Raw genomic sequence first — 8,122 nt, 5'->3', positions numbered from 1 at the left:
CAGTGTCTTTATTTAATAAGGGAAATTGTGTAGACTGGCAGCTTTTCTAAAGGAACAGCACATGCCTGACTAGTTTATAAGATGCCAGATTAATGAGGCTAAATTGTCACAGACTGAGACAGAGCAGCAAAAGAGTCTTCTGTCTAATCAAATTAACTTAACAAGACAGTCTTGTTCACTATTAATTTATATTAAAAATAGTTTTACTTTGAAGGATTCTTTACACTGCACTCTGTGCACTGCTAGATTTGTGTATTATATATTCAAAATATACACCAATCAGCCACAACATTAAAATCACTGACAGGTAAAGTGAATAACATTGATTATCTAATTACAGTGGCACCCATCAAGGGGTGGGATATATTAGGCAGCAGGTGAACAGTCAGTTCTTGAAGGTGATGTGTTGGAAGCAGGAAAAATATTCAAGCATAAGGATCTGAGTGACATTGAAAAGGACCAAACTGTGATGGCTTGATGACTGGGTCAGATCATCTCCAAAACAGCAGGTCTTGTGGGTGTTTCCAGTATGCAGTTGTTAATACCTACCAAAGGTAGTCCAACAAAGGGCATTCGATTAACCTGTGACAGGGTCATGGGTTCCCAAGACCCATTTATGCACAAGGGAAGCAAAGACTTGACTGTCTAGTTCAATCCCACAGAAGAGCTACTGTAGCACAAATTGCTGAAAACACTAATGCTGGCCATGAGAGAAAGGTATCAGAACATACAGTGCATCGCAGCTAGCTGTGTATAGGGCTGTATAGCTGAAGACCAATCAGAATGCTCACACAAACAAAAGAGCCTACAATGGGCACATGAGCATCAAAATTGAACAATGAAGCAGTGGACGAAGGTGGCCTGGTCTGATGAATCATGCTTTCTTTTATTTCATGAGGATGGATAGGTGCCTTTGCATCATTTACCTGGGGAAGAGATGGCAGCAGGATCCACTATTTTGTGGTGTTGACTTGTCCTCCAAATTCCCCAGATCTCAATCCAATCTAGCATCTGTGAGATGTGTTGAGAAAAATAAATCCAATCCATGGAGGCCCCACCTTTCAACTTACATGACTTAAAGGATTTGCTGCTACTGTCTTGGTGTCAGATAGCACAAGACATCTCCAGAGGTCTTATGGAGTCCATACTTCAATGAGTCAGAGGTATTTTGGTGGTGCAAGTGGGGCTACACAATATTAGGGAGATGGTTTTAATGTTTTGGCTGGTTGGTGGGTGTATATAATGTATATTTTATATAATAGATGATATATATGTGTGCATATAGTATATAACTATATACAATCGTATACACAGAATCTCATAAATAAATGTGTGTATATATACAGTATATATTGTGATAAAAAATACCATGAGACATGATAAAGGTTCGGGGCAGCCACCCATATAATATATCCTGGCAGCAAAAGTTGAAATTGTTGAACAGAGATATTCACACAACTGAGTCCAAAACAGAACTGACTTAAGGCAAGAAAGATTTAAAGGCCCGCTCAGGAAGTGACGTCATCTTTAGAGCCGGAAGTGGTGCCGCTAAGGACTGGAAGTGACACCATTTCTGGGCCCGGAACCAGAAGTGATGTCATTGGGACCAAAAGTGGCATCATCTCTAGGCCCGGACCCGGAAGAGATGTCATCGAGGGTGCCAGAACCTGGCAGGATTTCTCAGGAGTGGTCTGCAAGTAACTGAGAAAGACAGTAAGCACACTCCGCCACCCCCTGGTTGATGCTGATATTACAATTACTCAGGCCTTTTAGCTGCCTCCTACTCACATGTGTGTGACTATACACACACACACATATATATATATATATATATATATATATATATATATATATATATATATATATATATATATATATATATATATATATATATATATATATACTGTATATATATATATATATATATATATATATATACATTTATATATATTGTCACATATGTGTGCTTTGAAGAAAACTCCAAGGCTCATCTAACAGTAATTCCATACCAAGTCAAAGCTCAGTTCTGTTGCCCAATACTTCTGCTTGTCAATATCAACTATATTCAATATAAATATTGTTTATTTTAGGAATGAAAAGAAAGCCATGAATGTATGTTGGAATGATCATTTTGAAGACCTCCTACTGTAAATTAAGACTCTCTTGGTAAGAGTGTTTCTAGCTCCAGCCTACAGCACCTAGTCAGAGAAGAGGTAGAAATCCCTCCAGTCCTTGCTGAGATGTCAACAGTCATAAAGCAGATGAAGGGCAACAAAGCTCCAGGTGCTGATGGCATCCATGCAGAAATCCTCAAACGCTAGGGGAAAAACTTTGATTTTTTACTTTTACTCCCTGATCCTGAAGATCAGGAGCTTTCAAGAAATCCATGATACAATGAGATCACAAGAGGCAGCTCTCTGCAAGTGCAAACTATGGAGTACATTTTTAAATGCAAACAAACTCGGCTAAATGATCTTTTCTGTGAATTAATTTAGAAATGTTGTATTTGTCTGAATTCTACTGTTAGGATTTATATAATAAAGGATTATTGAAATGGAAATTCACTTAGGCAATATGTTATTATACAAATGTAAGATTGAACGTGAGGGAACAGGATTATTTTTTTTATCATCTCTTAATTTAACCGTGTAATATTTGCTATGTCTATTAGTCAAAATGTATAAATGTAAATTAGATTTTGGCTTACACTGCAGGGACAACACCCTTCTTGTCCCCCTGTTTCTATAGGAACTGTGATGCCAAGCTCAGCCCCTCTTCTTTCATCTGCACTGGTATGAGAAGAACAAAGCCAAGTTTGATTTTTTCTTCCTTCCTGGCACTGGCTTATGGCACTGGTTTGTGTGCCTTGATCTCAGCTTTGTTCCTTACTGTGAATCATGGATTTGTTTTTGTTGTGCCCCAAAAGCATACAGTATATCTGTGATCAGATTATTATTTGCACTGTGCTCATCACTATCATAAATTTTCAGCTAAAATGCAATGACAGCAATAATTATGCCATACATCATTTATAGAGAGGAAGCAGTTTCAATTTAATTAACAAAGCAAAACATTAATTATGAAGTTCATTCACAGTATTCTTCAGATATGGTCATTTGACAAGAGAATAGAAGAAAGCAAAAAGTCCTGTTTACAACATTACTGTAGAAAATAAATCACTAGGGGTCCAGGATGATTATAATAGACAAAGCCACAGTAAAAATCAAAGTCACAATCCTGATTATTTAGACCAATTGCCTGAACACCTCCTGAACATTCTCCTATTTTTTCGTTATTTTGATTTAATTTTCTTCATTAATCAATTAATCCTGAGGGGAAACTGCCATTTTGCACGACCATTGTGAGTCAGAGTGCAGGCTCCACCATTGTACACTGCCCCTGGAGCAATTTTCAGGTTAAGGGCTTTGCTCAAAGGATCTTACACTGTTGAGCCCTTGAGCAAGGCCCTTAACTTGGTAAGAACATAATGGACTAATGTAATGGGAATAAAAAGAAGATGATATCCTATTTTAATAAATCATCACCTAATATCTGTATTGATTCCTCCTATGTGCAGAACAGATTGGCAGTACAACAGTGGTACCAACAGAACCCCAAGAAGACAAACAGAATACAGAGGGTTCAGTAACAGTTCCTCCTTACTGTAATACTTACACTTTTGTAACACTAATGACTAACATACAGAGTTGCACTTGGAACAGCTAAACAATACCTCTAATCAGGCAATGCTAGACTAAGTTATGCTAAATTCGTCAGGCTGGATTTAAATACTGAGATTGATGACGCATCTATTACAAAAGCAAACAGGTAATTTCACAAAACTGCCCTGGTGGATTGGTTACTTCTTTATGTTTCTCTAATCTCTTTCTTCATTTGCCTAAATTGTTTTTTTAACTTCATCCTACTCATGTTTTGGGAGAAGAGCTCTTTAACAGTGAAAAATGATAATGTGTATTCTATTTATCCATTTCTAACCACACTTAGACCCTTACAGTGTTACCAGAAACTAATGAAGAACCGTGTGCAAGGCAGGGATCAAACGTGGAAGGTGCAACCGTCATATTTAGGTATACAACCACAGATTAGCCAGTCAACATAATGTGTTTATCTTTTAGATATGATAAGGCTGCATTGTTGTCCATGGTCTGTGATTTTCCCACCCAGATGAGTTATCTTTAATTAAAGTTGCGGTAAAAAATGAGCTTTCGCAGGTTACCATCTTTTGGGCTGTTTTTTTTAACTCTTTGAGGGCTGAATATTTTTTCCAAAAAACGCAAGGGTTTGCTGTTGGCGCCTGTTCTCCATCTCTGGCAGCAGTGGCAGCACTGGGATGGCTCGATGGCCAGCAGAAATGCAGCAGTGGCAGTCACAGTGCGACCCAATCTGGTTTATACCTCTTGTCATCCATCGTAAGTGGTGGTCCTCCCCGGTGTAGGCGCATCAGCTGCATGAACACGTTGAGCATCACAATCAACTGGGGGCCGATCAGCTTTCCTTTACAATCACTTGTATCAAAATTGGAGTCCAATAAGTCAGAGTCTGATTCAGTGATAATGAGCACAAAGATTACTCAAGGAGGATTCCTGCTTTGCACGTTCGCTTTGGTCTCCTGCCAAATGTCAATACCATTTTAGAGGTTGTTTGCTCTTCGCTACTCATGCACATGCACGGAATCGAGGTTATATCGATGAAGCTAACTTTCCTTCCAGCAAAGTGAGGTGAACTAAAATTTAACAGCAAGTTTTGTCACCGTTTACAGCTGATTACCGTCCTCTACTCCTGAATTTCGACAAAAGTCAACATCCGCTCTGAAAGAGTTAAAAACAATGTTGTAGTTTGGGTTATTTTTCTTTCTTTTTTTTATATTTTATTAATTTTATTGTAATCATTCCGTACAAATAGATCAATTTTTACAAAAAATAGGATTGAAAACAAATCAAACCCCACCCCTGAGAAGGAGAGCATGGCCAAAGGAGTAATACTTAAAGCTTGTAAACATACCTAAATTGTTGAGTTTAATAGGGCAATAAAGATAAATGGAGAAGGAAAAGAAATGAGGAAATAATTATTTCTTCTTATTCTAAAATATTATTGATTAGATCCTGCCAGGTTTTGAAAAAGTTCTGTACATATCCTCTAACTGAGAATTAGATTTTTTCCAATTTCAAATAATATAAAACATCAGTTTCCCACTGACTTATAAGAGGAGAGTCAGGATTCTTCCAATTTAACAAAATACAGTAAGTCTGCGTGCCAAAAGTGTGGTGAATGCAATCACAGTTTGCTTGTCCTTCTCCACTTCAAATCCATCTGGAAGAACACCAAACACAGCTATTAATGGGTTAGGAGGGATTGTGACACCAAGGCTGTCTGAAAGGCACTTAAAAATTTTGGTCCAAAATGATGTTAATTTGGTGCAGGCCCAAAACATGTGACCCAGTGAGGTAGGAGCTTGGTTGCAGCGTTCGCAGGTTGGATCTTGCCCTGGAAATATTTTGGACAGTTTTAAGCGAGACAGATGAGCTCGATATATAATTTTGAGTTGAATAATTCTATGCTTTGCGCATATGGAGCTCGAGTGAATTCTTACCACTCCTTTTCTGATATATTAATTAAGAGATCTTTTTCCCATTGTCTTCTTGGATCTTTGAAAGGAAGGGACTCTAATAAAATTTTATATATTGCAGAAATGGTGTCTAAGTCCTCGAAATTGAGCAGTATTTTTTCCAGTATGGTGGAGGGTACGAGATGAGGAAAATTGGGCAGGTTCTGTTTAACAAAGTTTCTAATTTGAAGATAGTGAAAGAAATGTGTAGCTGAAAGGTTAAATTTGGAATGTAATTGTTCAAAGGATGCAAAGATATTGTCTATATAAAGATCTTTGAACAATTTAGTCCCAAATCTTTTCCAGATATTAAAAACTAGATATGTTTGCGAGGGTTTAAAGAGGTGGTTCTCATGCAGAGGTGCCACAGATAAAAGATTTTCCATATTAAATTGCTTTGTAAATTGGTTCCATGTTCTGAGTGAATGAAGCACAATTGGGTTATTAGTATATTTGTGATAAATTGCATTTATTGGACCGCAGAGCAGGTAATATAAAGAAGTACCGCAGGATTTTACTTCTATTGCGGACCAAGCCTGTGTATGTTGTGGCACGCGGCTGGGGGTGGTGCCCAGCTGGGACGCCCAGGAGGAGGGCTCATTCCTCCTCCGGACCATGAGGGGGCGGCCGCCCTGGTTCCTTTGAGGGCCACGGGTGCAGGGCTTGGAAGCCCAACCCTGTAGGGGCCCGTGGTCTCCGCCAGGGGGCGCCCCCATGCCTGAAGGACCCGGAACCCCAACACTTCCGCCACACCAGGAAGTACTGGGGGGAAGAAGTTTGGGAACACCCGGAGGGCTTCCGGGAACACAGCCGGCACTTCCGCCACACAAGGGAGTGTCTAGGGAGTGTCGGGGATCACCTGGAGCCCATCCGGGCACTTATAAAAGGGGCCGCCTCCCTGCAGAGAAGGACTGGAGTCGGGTGAGGAGTGGACAAGGTTTTGGAGGCAGGAGAGGAGGCGGCCTGACGAGCAGGCAGAGACTGAGTGAGAGCCTGGACTTTGGGGGAGATTGGTGCTTTGGCACTGGGTTTGTGCACATATTGGACTAATTATTATGTTTAATAAACATGTGGTGGACTTAAACATGGTGTCCGTCTGTCTGTGTCCGGGCAGCTTATCACAATGTTCATCTATTTGTGTCCAGGTTTTTATAGCTTGTATGTTTGCTGCCCAGTAATAAAACTGAATATTAGGTAGAGCCACGCCACCTTCTGCCTGAGGTCTTTGTAGGGTCGCTCTTCGGATACGTGAATGTTTTGAGTTCCAAATAAATGAGGTTATGGTTGAATCTAATTGCTTAAAAAATGATTTATTGATGTATATTGGAATGTTTTGAAATAAAAAAAGAAGCTTAGGAAGGATATTCATCTTAACAACGTTAATTCTTCCAGCTAGAGTGAGATGAAAGGTTGACCATCTATGCAAGTCTTGCTTAATTTTTTCCATACAGACGGTGAAATTTTATTGATAAAGAGCTTTATGTTTACTTCTGATATTTACCCCTAGGTATTTAAACTGATCTGCTATGGTAAAAGGTAGGGTGTCCAATCTAATATTATATGCTTGTGAATTCACTGGAAAGAGTATACTTTTATTCAAATTAATTCTGAGACCAGAGATCTTTTGAAATTCTGTAAGTGCTGTTAAAACTGCAGGCGCGGTGTTTTCTGGGTCTGATATATATAAAACCATATCATCTGCATATAGAGAAATTTTCTTTTCCAGTCCTTCTCTGATAATCTCCTTTATCTGATAAGCATTTCAACAGTGGACCGTCAGTGATTCAATGGCGATTGCAAACAGCAGTGGTGATAAGTGGCATCCTTGTCTGGTGGCACGTTCTAGTTTAAAGTAGTCTGAACAAATGTTGTTAATACAAACTGAAGCTTCTGGATTGGTATACAGTAGTTTGATCCATGCACAAATATTCGGGCCAAATCCAAATTTCTCTAATGCAGTGAAAATGTAGTTCCATTCAATCATATCAAATGCTTTTTCTGCATCCAATGATAATAATATCTCTGGGGTGTTTGACTTTGCTGGTGAATATATTACATTAAACATGCGTCGAAGATTGGAAGATAAGTGTTGGCCTTTAATAAATCCAGTTTGATCCTGTGATATTACCGAGGTCAGCACTTTCTCCATCCTTCTAGCTATAATTTTTGATAGTATCTTAACATCATTATTTAGAAGTGAAATTGGTCTGTATGATGCACATTGTAACAAGTCCTTATTTTGTTTAGGAAAGACGGTGATTAATGCTTGACGAAAGGTTTGAGGTAGAATTTGATTGTCTCTAGCTTCTGTAAATGCTGCCAATAAGAGGGGAGCTATTGAAACGTGTTTTTCTGGGGAAAAGAAAATCCACATTTCTTTGAAGAAATTGAGCATAGCCCACCACACGTGATGATCTGGGCCAAAATGACAGCACCACATTTGTTTGGCCCTTATTTTTTTGATGGTTCTTTTAACCAAATCAGTTATCTGGAAAT

This window comes from Erpetoichthys calabaricus, chromosome 9, assembly GCF_900747795.2.
Source record: "Erpetoichthys calabaricus chromosome 9, fErpCal1.3, whole genome shotgun sequence".
NCBI lineage: Eukaryota > Metazoa > Chordata > Cladistia > Polypteriformes > Polypteridae > Erpetoichthys > Erpetoichthys calabaricus.
The sequence above is the reverse complement of the archived record's forward strand: the minus strand, read 5'-3'. Positions refer to the sequence as shown.